Source organism: Schistocerca americana, chromosome 1, assembly GCF_021461395.2.
Source record: "Schistocerca americana isolate TAMUIC-IGC-003095 chromosome 1, iqSchAmer2.1, whole genome shotgun sequence".
NCBI lineage: Eukaryota > Metazoa > Arthropoda > Insecta > Orthoptera > Acrididae > Schistocerca > Schistocerca americana.
In genome coordinates this window covers 1,082,582,531-1,082,595,492 of record NC_060119.1, presented here as the reverse complement: position 1 = coordinate 1,082,595,492, position 12,962 = coordinate 1,082,582,531, and positions in this window count along the sequence as shown.

The following is a 12,962-nucleotide window of genomic DNA, read 5'->3' as shown; positions in this document are numbered from 1 at the left end:
GTTGTGATTAATTAAAAATTGATGAAAAAGAATACAAAGGAACAGATGGGTTAATGAAACTTTTAACCAGGAAACAAATAACCAGGCATGATTTAAATACAGAATTTGATTGTCTTGATTTACAAAATTATCCAGGGTTTTTATTCAGATCTAATGCTTATATAATGAAAGTAATGCAAATGAAATAAAATCAAGTAAAGGAAATAAATATAATAATGTGATTAAAGCAATTGTTGAAGATTATTTTTCTAATTTTTCAGAACGAAGTTTAAATGATTCATCTGAAAAAGTTGTTCAAAGTTTGGTAAAAAAATATTTAAAAAAACAATCAAATATGTTTGAATTGATGATATTTATCAATTAATTGATAATTAACAGTAATTCATGGTGAAGAATTAGCTGAAAATAAAAATTATCATAATGAAACAGTAGGAATAACACAAATGTTAACAAATAAATTTAGTGATTTTATTATTAATGCACCAAAAGGAATTCCTTATTGAATTAGATTTTTGAATAATTTACCACATAAATTTTGGAAAATTGAAAATAATGGAAAGAATTAATTGATACTTTAATTAACAAATTACCCTTTAAAATGCATTTACCTGGTTATAATTATTGTGGTCCAGAAACAAAACTAGAAGAAACATTAATTAGACATGATAAAGGAATTAATCCATTAGGTGAAGAATGTAAAAAGCATGATTTTTACACAGATAATATAGAATTATAAAAAAGATATGAAGCAGATAAAAAACTTCAATTATCTGCAAACAAATGAATGCATGCAAGTAATTCTTCATTAGGATAAAAACGAAAATTAGAAATGGCTTTAAATGTTGATAAAAATGGATTATGGTTTATAAGAAATTCTTTATTATTTTTTAATCTATATAAATGAATAACTTTTCAGTTGAACATACTTTCATATTGTGAAAAAGATTATTGAGTATTTAACAAACAAAAAAGAAACAAAACAGGAAGGTGGATTTTTAACCATTATTATTAGCTGCATTACCATATTTAGCAACTATTGGTTCACTTGCTGGTGGTACTGCAGCAATTGCAAATGCAGTTATAAATAAGAGAAAAGGTGATAAGGAATTAGGAGAACAAAAAGACACAATTTATCAATGGAAAAGAAAGGAAAGGAGTACAAAAATTTCAAAGAAATAATTGAAAAATTTCATATCCTTTATCTGATTTTTGACATAGAAGAATTAGTCAATCAACTAAAAATTAAGCATTTTGTGGCTTTGTAGTTAGTTATGAATTACCTATTGAACCCAAAAATTTAGAATGTGGGATAGAAAACCAAAATACTTCTGATGATATTGGTACTCACTGGATTTGTTATTATAAAAATAAAGATATAAAATTTGATTTTTTATTTTATTAAAACAGTTACAGTTAAAATGTACCTTTGAGATTTTTAATTTAAATTTCACCTGATGATATTGGTACTCACTGGATTTGTTATTATAAAAATAAAGATATAAAATTTTATTTTTTTATTTTATTAAAACGTTTACAGTTAAAAATGTACCTTTGAGATTTTTAATTTAAATTTCAATCGATAATATAGATAGGTAAGATTTGATGGTTTTCATTTATAAACAATACAATTTATTAAATTTGTATGTGAAAATGAGAATATGGTGTTTTGTTATATGAAAACGAGATTTGATGGTTCTTATTTATAAAACAAAATTTATTATACTTGCAAATTTTTGCATGAGTAAATGAGAATTTGGCTATTTCATTATAGGCAAATGAGTTTTGATGGTTCTTATTTTCAAAAAATTTAATTTATCAGATTTGTTAATTACAAATAAAAATTTCTGATTGTGGTTATAGATAAATTTTTTGGTTGGTGAAAACTGCAAAATCAGATTCTTGGTTTGCACCATGGAATTTTTTCTCTAAAATGGTCTTTGTGCAAGAATCGGCATAAAGATACTACTTCTGATGAAGTAATAATATGTCAGTTGATCCATCAACTTGGAATTTTAGCAATAAATTCCATGACGCCTCTCTGTAGCATTTGCTTCCGGAGTAGAATGAGTACCTACGTGAAGTTTTCGCATTTGTTAGCTGAATCCATGACGAACGTTGCTGTTTGGGGCCTTCTCAATTTCCTGTCAATTTTACCTGGCGAATATCCTGGACTGAGTAGTGATACTCACGTATCCATAGGAGCATGTTTTATAAGCTATCTCTTCATGAGTGGACTACACTTCCTGTGTGTTCTACCTGCTAAACTGCACCAAACACTCTTTGTTACACATGCAAATTCATAAAACCAGTCAGCTTTGGGTAGTCGTAATGTTGTAGATGCACACCAAGAGAAAAATCCAGGTAGTCTGCATCACTCAAGTACATAAGCGTCTATCTATTTGCAATACATATAAGTGAGATCCAATAAGCAGCCTATTTACGTAAGCACAGCATCAACGAAGTAGATTCTAGAGCACAGCACGATATGAGGTAAGTTCATGCTGGTAAGTTGGCCTGTTTCATTTCCAGCATGATGTCAGACGCCAGGCCCATGTGACTGGTCAGGGACACCTCTTACCAGCTGCACAGGATGTCTTTGATAGCATATACTACATACTATCAGCTTCTCAATCTGAGCACACAGATATAGCATGTGCCCCCCTCCTTTAACTGGGGGTCCAGTGTGTATCGTCAGTAGGAGCATCGCCGTGCTGGTAGGATGTGCGTGGGTTGGCCAGCTGGGCGTTTGATGTCCATCTCGATGTCAGCTCAGCTCTGCAGTTACGCTATATCCTCTGTTTGAGGCAGGGTCGTCGTCATAATACTGGAGTCAGTTGGTGCTGGTGTTACAATCATCTCCATTTCTCACAGACTTATTTGTGCTAGAGATGAGGAGTCCCACTCCTTATTGGACCTGCTTCTTCGTCACAGGACCTCTGGTTCTTGTCCTGTCTCTGTGTGGCGTCTAAAATTGGACTGATCCCTCTCTAGGGCCGATTGTGGTTAGCTGCAGGTGGATCTCTCTGGCTGTGAGCGCAGCCATTTTGCATTCCATACTAGCAGGGGGCCATTGTCTTCCAACATCTGTCCTCCGCAGTCGCCTATAATAATGCCTGGTAGTCATCCTCGAACACTCACAAAGGTGCAAGCCCACAATTCTGTGCCCAAGGTCGTCGTCTGTGCAGCAGTTCTGTTTGAGTGCGTCCCTCGATTGGTGTGGTTTTATACAAGGCCAGGAAAGCGGATATGGGCACTGAGTGTGACTGACATAATGTCCCATAACTGCACCTTAATGGTGTGGACAAACCACTAGGCTTCACCATTGGAGGTTGTGTGGAACGTTGCTGTTGCCAGTTACGTTACGCCATTTCGAGAGCAGAAATTCTGGAACATACTAGATGAGAATTGAGGACAACAGTTCGAAACGACTGTTTCTGGGACTCCTTAAACGACAAATATTTTCCGCAAGACATTTCTTCCTTCCGTTTCTATTGTATTCGGCATTCTAATGACAAATGGGAATTTGGTGTATGCGTCGATGAGCCAAACCTCTCGCAAGGTGTCTACATGTGCGTACTCCAACGGGCGCTGTCGGTTTGGCTCCCTCCCTCACCCTAACCCCCGCTTATGAAACCAAAGACAGCCTCCTCGTCATTGCTGCAGCTTCTCAGCGGTGATATGGCTGTGTTCCTTTTTGGGATCTACAGTTAATCTAACTAACCGTCTCATACTGCCCCACCTAAAACCATTCTGCTCTATTGTTGCACTGACCATTGGTAGACCTTGGATTTGTGTATATCAAACTAGGTTGTCTACACATGTAAAGTAGTTCGCGCTGGCAGATCACTGCTGCTGCGATATGATCCTGTCGGAATAATCGTCTCGACAGTTTTCACTTATCTGTATGCTACATTTCTCACGTAGGTCGCTTGGTACGGTATGAAAACGAAATGAGGTAAGAATATGAATACCTGAGGGAGGAGTGACTGTGTCGTTTGACCTCATGCTCCAATGCGCGAGAAAGAAAGAGAATGGGACAATTCTGAAACTTGAATGGGAAAAATACCAAGAAAAGCAATCAATCCAGGTAACTAACAATATATTCAGTGTCAGTAATGTGTGGATCCAGAAACATCTCCAAGATATTCGATTCAATAACATCACCACATTCTCAGTGAAGAGAAATTTCCTGGATGACTCTGTATGCGTGTTATATTGTCTTAGTTTGTTCTGAGGCGTAGTTAGAGGTAGATCTGTAATGCTAATGGTTCATGAAAACCATTTCTGCTTTATAATTCATTGTTTCGCTCTTGGAGCATCTTCAGGTTGCCAGCTTTAGTCTTTTCTGTTCATTTGCAAGGGCTGCTCGTTTTATCTGATAAGACCGACAGAAAATAATATCGAGCAACCTTTGGCGTTTAATGGACAAGACTAGAACTGGTACAACGAGCAACCTAAAGATGTTCTAAGAACGAAACCGCTCATCGCACAATAAGGGCTGCTCGAGATTATTTCCTGTCAGCCTGATCTGCTAAAACGGGCAGCCCTTGCAGCTCTACGGACAAGACTAAAACTGGCAACCTGAAGATGCTCTAGGAACGAAACATCCCATCGCCCAATGAATGTATATTATAAAGCTGAAGTGGTTTTCATTAAGCATTCAAATCTATCAGCTGTGGTGCTCAACATGATCAAGATTATCTCTAATGTGGTTCCCTGAAACTATAGTAGCTCCTCAGTTTTTCACGAGAACAGTGTCGTCTTCCGTCCACCGACTCGCATTTCAGTTTCCTCTTCGCTAGTATAACATTTTCATATAGTCATAAGCTCATCCACAAGTCTTCTCGCACGACCGGCTGTCGAGCCTCTCAGACACTCGTACAGAACTTCTTAACAAGAGGGGCAGACTCCTACACGATCTCCTTTCCTCAGAATTTGTGTCAACTCACTGAACTCTGCTAATTATCATTCCTAAAATCGATTTTACCCCTCCGTGTTTTTTCATGTCTCTCCATAACAGCTTCTGCTGTATACTAAACCGATATGACAGGAGCCGTGTCGATAACGGTACAGAGAAATATTTTTTTCTTTAATACAGATTATATTACACTGATGCGCATTTAAGTCGAGTCCAAGTCTTTAAACCAAGTGGCATTTATCTCCAAGTCGAGTTACAGTTTTCTACAGCTACTCAGCAATGATACTTTTCTGTAGACAACCTTTCTACATAGTCTTCACGAATAATTTCGTACTGCCACACCTCTATTCAACATTGAAAATAAAAGCTTCTTGGCGATTTTTATGGTGTCGCTCTTTAAGTTTCTTATTCAGTATTCTGTGTTCTGGCCTTCCTGCTGGGATCTTCTCCAGGATTCTTATGAGCGTATGGCATTGTTGGCTGGGAGGCCCCATGCAGGGGAATTCGGCCGCCGTATTTGCAAGTCCTTTTTAGTTGACGCCACTTCGGCGACTTGCGGGTCAATGATGATGGACACACAACACCCAGTCCCCTGCCGGGAATCGAACCCAGGCCCCCTGCGTGACAAGCGGAAATGCTAGCGCTACCCTACGGAGGCGGACTCTGGTAGGGTGAAACACTGAGACGTCTCCAAATGAAACTTCCTTCTGTGCTATTCTTGGCTAGCCTCTGGGTACAGAAACTATAAAGAAATACGCCGCGAACCTCCATTCAAACCCAAAAAGGTGTTGTGACGCTAATGACAAAAAATATTTCTTGTTCATTTGAATCGAAATGTGTACACTCAGGAACATTCAAAAGCGATTTTTTTTTCGGGAGGGGGGGAGGAGAGGGATTCAGATCCAAACAAAAGATACTTCATGTTTTGCAAAACTGCGTCGCCATTTGTAATAGTACATGTAGATTTCTATGAAGTATAATTAAACGTAATCCGAGACAATCATTTAAATACGATATTGCAGTGCCTGCGTTGTACCGAAGTACAATGCAATGTACATGCATGTGTGTCCCAAGGAACAGGCGCTGCGGTGACTACAGCCGTTATGATTTACTTGTATTCGCAAGTGCGTATATGGATAACCATCAGCTGTATAATGAAATGACGACAATTAAAAATTGGTCGCAGACAGGGACTCGAACCCGGATTTCCAGTTTACCGCAAGCCGTTGCCTTGCCATTTGGCTATCCGAGCAGGACTCACTGCCAGACCAAAACTTCCATATGTCGTCAACCATGCATCTACAGCCTGTACTCGTAAATCCATTGTGTATATTCCAGTACAGGGGAGACATTTTATTTGAAAGTCGGTTGCCCGATGTCGGTGAATAAATACGATATCGCAATGCCTGTATTATTCCGAATTTCGATGCAATGTTCCTTTGGATATGCATGCAATTCCAAAGGAGCATTGCATCGTAATCGGAATAACACACTCACTGCGATATCGTATTCATTCGCAGACACCGGGGAAGCGATTCTCTTCAGTTCATGTTGTGGTTACGTCAGACGGAAACCAGAAGAGTAACTATTTAAAAAAGTATGTCACTTTCTCGTGCTATAATATCTGATGTTGATGTGTTACCACATTTGACCAACTGAACGGAGACTGGTAAAAGGAACGGTACGCAATACTTCTTCTTCAAATCTTTATCTGTCATCTTACGTAATCAGTATCATGTGTAAAGTGCCTGCACGCCTTATCGTAATAACAGGACATTGATCAAATATACAACTGCTACTGAACAAGGCAATCCTCTCTGATGAATGCAGTTAAACACTAGAGACATTCGTATCCTGCTCATTTCAGAATAAAAATGCCCCCACAGTTCATACAGTGCAAGTACTGAATGCTTGTAGGTGACGTTTTGGACGTTTCATGAAGAAATATGCGGAAATTAAAAGATTATAACGAGTAAAAGGCTTTATAAAATTCGAAGTAACGTTACGGGAAGGATCAGCAACTACCACACATTTCGCAGTTATCTACATCTACCTCTACATACATACTCCGAAAGCCACCATACGGTTCGTGTCAAAGGCTACCCTGCACCACCTACTAGTCATTTCCTCTCCTGCTCCACTCAAAAATAGAGAGAGGGAAAAACGACTGTTTGTGTGCCTCCGTATGAGCCCTCTTTTCTTGTATCTTATCTTCGTCGTCCTTTCGCGAAATGTATGTTGGCGGCAATAGAATCGTTCTGCAATTAGCTTCAAAAGCCGGTTCTCTAAATTCGCTCAATAATATTCCTCGAAAAGAATGTCGCCTTCCCTCCAGGGATTCTCAATTGAGTACCCGAAGCATATCCGTAAATCTTACATGCTGTTCGAATCTACCAGTAACAAATCTATCAACCCACCTCTGAATTTCTTCTAAGTCTTCTTTTAATCCAACCTGGTACAGATCCCAAATACTCGAGCAGTACTCAAGAACAGATCGCAGTAGCGTTCTATATGTGGTCTCATTTACAGATGACCCACACTTTTCCAAAATTATCCCAATAAACCGAAGTCTACCATTTGCCTTCCGTACCACAATCTTCGCAAGTTCGTTCCAATTCATATCACATTGCAACTTTACGCCCAGATATTTAAACGATGTGACTGTGTCAAGCAGCACAGGTCTAAAGCTGTACCCGAGCATTACGGGTTCGTTTTCCTACTCATCCACACTGACTTACATTTTTTCTACATTTAGAGCTAGCTGCCAATCATCATACCAACCAGCAATTTTGTCTAAGTCATCTTGTATCCTCTCACAGTCACTCAACTTCGACACCTTTCCGTACACCGCAGCACAATCAGAAAACAACAGCATATTGCTGCCCACCCTGTCTGCCAGGTCATTTAAGTGTATAGAAAATAATAACGTTCCTATCACATTTGCCTGGGGCACTCCTGACGATACGCTCGTTTCTGTGAATACTCGCCGTCGAGGGTAGTTTACTGGCTTCTATTACTTAAGAAGTCTTCTAGTCCATCAGATATATCAGAAACTATTCCAATTGCTCGTACCTTCTTTAACAGCCTGCAATGGGGCACCGTGTCAAACGCTTTTCAGAACTCTAAAAATATGGAGTCTGTCTGTTGTCCTTTATCTATAGTTCCCGACATACCACGCGAGAAAAGGGCAAGTTGAGTTCCGCACGAACGAAGCTTTCTAAAACCGTGCTCATTCGTAGACATTTGCTTCTCCTTCTCAAGAGAGTTTATATTATTCGAATCGAGAATATTTTGAAGGATTCTGCAGCAAACCAATGTTATGATTACTGGTTTGTAATTTTTATCTCTTAGTTGCGCCCACGAGGAAATTTACTGGCGACTTCTTTCGAACACTGTGATTTTAAACCATTAACTGAATCTTAATCATGAGAACCATCACGAAGTAATTTATTTGAACTGTCGTGAAACGAATGGGTCAACTTACTTGCATAACGTACCGCACATCACTCTACCTCAGGGAGCTGAGTTAGACTCGTATAGAATCCGCACGGGGGATTTATGAGCGCGATCTGGTACTCCGGCCAGACTGTGGTTTTTAGGTGGTTTCCCACACTCGTTTATGCTAATGCAAGGCTGGTCCTCAAATTCCTCTTCAGCAAATGCGATACACAATCAAATAAAATGCAATAACACATAGAATAAAGTTTACATCACTCACAGATAGGTGTTAATGCGACATTCCTCCCTTATGTTATCTTGGCGGCTCAGGAGACATCCGAACACAAAGTTAATAATAATATAGAAATTATCAAATTTTCCCATACTAAATGGGATTAAGGTTGGAGGAAAGAAAGAAGGTGTGAGATGAATGAGTGCAGGGTACCTCATTAAGTTAAATATATGAAATATATAAATTTGAACTGTACATGACTATTCTGTTAAATTGGTTCACTACATTCACATAATTAAGGTCCAAGTAATGCGGATTTTTTTTAGAAAATAGTCCCTAATACCTTCTTAGTGGAGTAAAATAATGAAAACAAGGAAAAACTTAGTGAAAAGAAAGTAAAAAAAAGCAAAGTTGTGAAATAAACGTAAAACTGTTGGCACCATGTGATGTGCCCTCTAGCTGGTATGCTAGTTCACTTTTGGAGATCAGTTTTTGTGAGATGCATAGTGGAGAACCATCTAGGCCGTTTAATCGAAGTAAATAACTCAATAACACCCAGTTCTTCAATGAGCACATTATCTGATACTAGTCACTAGATCCAGTAACAAGGTGTGAGCATCAATACGTTTCTCTCCAGGTAAACCATATAAATCTGGTAAGAAAGTGTACCTCTACAAGGAGGTTCCTCATTCGACCAGTGACAGAATGTTGTTTGACAGTCTGCGACCCTACCAGTGTGAAGACTATAGATGTACAGTTGCAATGACGACCTCTGCAGTAGGAACCACCACCTGTCACCCTGTCTCTTGACTTTTTACCGTCACCCTCTAGGTCAATTGCCTTCTGTATAAATAGTTGTCCAGGATAATTTATTACACTGGGAACCATACTGAGAAAATTTATTACCCAAGTAGGATAATTTATTACTCTGCTGCAACCATATTCTCGTCTCCCTGCCTGATAGCTGAATTAATTGTGGCAAACCACTCACATTTCCCATAGACCTAACTGATGACCAAGCTACTATCTCACCCTCACCCAAGAACAAAAGGACATCAATATAATGGCGAAGAAGGCATCCAAGACGGCGTCTGGTCAAAAGACGGCGGAACTATGATGTCACAATCCAAGATGGTGACCAAGGTGTCAGCTGGTCAAAAGATATTGGCCTATATGATGCCACATGCCCACCCACTCTTGACAGTTCTAAAGGATTCCAACACTTTCCGGCTTTCCTAAGGGGAAACACGGCTTAGAACACATCTGCACCTTACATTACGTGATACAATATGGAGGAGAGTCTAGCAAGCTTGTGTGGTGTCCATTATTATTACAGATTGGTGGATGGCAGTTCAAGCTCACTTGAATGTGTGGGTGATGTTTTCAAACAAAGTACACTGGATTTGAGCCTTTCGTCTGCTTTTGCCTACATTTTTATTTATGTGGTCACTCCTCTTAGCTCGTTTTGTATGGTTACTTGCAGGTATTTTACAACTGCTACTGTTTCTAGCGATTTGTTTTCAATAGCATAGTCGTACAGTATTGCATTTATTGGCCTCTTTATGTGCAGTAGGTTACATTTACTTACACTCAGTTTCTGTACTAATTATCGATGCTCTGCAGGTCAGCTACTGTCTTCTGCAGTTGCTATCTTCTTCTAGACAAACATTCACGACCATACTCTTTAAGCTTCCAATGTTATCCACCAGATCATTTATATTAGTGCAGATGATTTGCGAGTATGCCACAACCAATCAGTCACATAATGCAACATTATCAGTAGCGACAATGCGTTGTCCATGCATATTTTTTTTTTTTTTTTACTGCTACAGAACGATTATGTTACAACTGCAGCGCCATGTGTATTTTGTGCGCAAAATATTATGTCTTTCGATAAATATGATACAAAAAATTTAATTCTGACACAGGATCGAATATTTTTGTACATGATCAGAGCTCTGTAATCAAATTTGTCTATTACAATAACCAATATATGTGTATTTTTTATACACTCTGCCAAAAGATACCTACCTGTGGAGGAAATTTAATGGTTTGTATTTATTAAAATGAGATCTTCCCCAGTCACAGGTGTTTGCTAAAATGTAATGCCTCTGAACTCTTAAAGCTTTTTAAATTAACATTTTACATCTTTATTCTTTGTGACCACAAAGTATTTCTCACCGTAGTCATCCTGTCAACAAACAAATTTTCCAGACTCTCAGCCAAACCTAGTGTAATTGGTTATATTACAAGGAAATTTGTTTAAAGAAATGAATGCCACATTTCCATAGTGTAACTTTACATAGGAAAAGAGTACACATGAATCACAACACCCTCAAAGAGTGAGTGTTATATAGTAAGAGTGAACTTTGTTTATAAAAGTCTGTCACACATACATGTGAGCTGAATTTAGCATGCACTAGTCTATAATAATAACGAACAGCCCACAAGTGTGCTGCCTTATTGTTGCCATATTAATGACTCCTTAACCTTGGAGGAGGCGAGCCAGGATCTTAGTCATCAGTTAATTCACACATGTGTATGGCCAACATGGTTCGTCTATCATATAAGAACTCCACTTGGGCTACCATAATTAATCCAGCTATCAGCCAGAAACATGATTTGGCTGCATCAGCTAAGAAATTATTCTGCTTGGGTAATAAATTGTCCTGATAAGGATTTCAGGGTAATAAATTATCCTCGACCACTGTACACATGTATGGTAATTGGGCTAGAGGCGAGTGCGAGGGGAGAGTGTGAATGAGGGTCATAAAACAAGGGAAGGAGTGACAATGTGCAGTCCCTAGTGAACAGGTTTTAAATCATTGCACCAGTGTGTCCGTAGTCCCTCTACTCCTACCAAGTTGGATTAAAGGAAGAAATGGAGAAGCTTCAAAGAACTGTCTACTTTGTCATGGGTTTGTTCAGTGACACAGTAATGCTTTGCAAATACCTCATCATGAGGCCCTAGAAGAAAACCGTTGTGCACTGCAGCGCTGTGGAAACTTCCAAAATTTCTAAAAGTCGTGTACCTAAAACGATTCAAGTAACATCTTGCTTTCTCAAATATACACTGTCTGAAAGAAACTGAAGCCTCGACTGTCACTGTTACTTCATACATGTACCACTGTTGCTTCATACATGTACGCATCAGAGATGGGTACGTAAATGGTTAGTGAACAGTAGAACAGCTAACAGAAGGCGTTAGTGTTGATCATATTTAGATATTTTACCAGGACTGGTACGGTATATAGAGGGCGTGAAAGCTATGCGGTATTGAGTGATCATTGTGAAAGAAATGGAGATGGCCTCATAATCATGTGAGGCAGTGTATTGGAAAGGATCTCATTGTGAGTCTCCATGTGGCCAGTAAATCTAATCGTGCAGTATCCAGATTTGTGGGCTATCCGAATGTTAGAGTGGCCCAATGTTGTCCCTCATGGAAATGTCATACCCATTATCACGGTTCTGATCGACAGCGTCTGGACACACAAAGGAGGATCGTTGTATTGTGCACCAGGCACATCGCGACCGCTTTAAATCTACGCCAGCCATTCGATAACAAGTAATGGATTCCTTGCACCATTCTACGTCCTACGCTATTGGTCAGAGACTAGTGGCAGCCGAACTAGAAAATGACCGTCCCATGTGTACACTGCTGTTAATACTACATTACAAACGACTGTGTTTGGTGTGGTGTCGTGACCAGGAAGCATGAACTGCTGATAAATAGCATCTCATTGTGGTCAGTGATGAATTCTGTCTCTGCACTACCCCACATGAAGATATTTGGCGTGTATGGGGCCGACCTGGGGAGAGGCCCCTTACTTACAATGTTTTGGAGAGGCACAGCGCTGTTACTGCTGGCATGATGGTGTGGGGAGCCATAAGATATGACTTAAGGTCACAACTGGTGATGACTGAGGGCACTACTATACATCACTGGCGTCCTGCTTCTTCATGAGTTACCTCTCATTTTACTGTATGGCGATGCCATTTTTCAACAGGACAATGCTCGTCCACACTTGGCAGGTGTCTCTGTAAAGCGCTTGCGTAATTTTGTAGATATTTTGGTGGCCAGCAAGATCCCCAGATTTGTTCCACATACATCGTATGTGAAACCAGCTCGAACGTCAACTATGTTCCAGTGTCAGTATCCAAGACATCAAGAACCAATTACAAGAGTTTGCCTGAGGAGAGGATACAATGGCTTTCTGACACTCTTCCCAACCAAATCAGAGCATGTATCCAGGACACAGGGGGTGCAATGTTATATTGACAAGTAAGTTCATACGGCGAAGTTCTTTGTAAATTTGACTTTTTACTGTAATCACTGAAATAACATCACAGACTCTCTCAGTCTTAGTAGTTTCT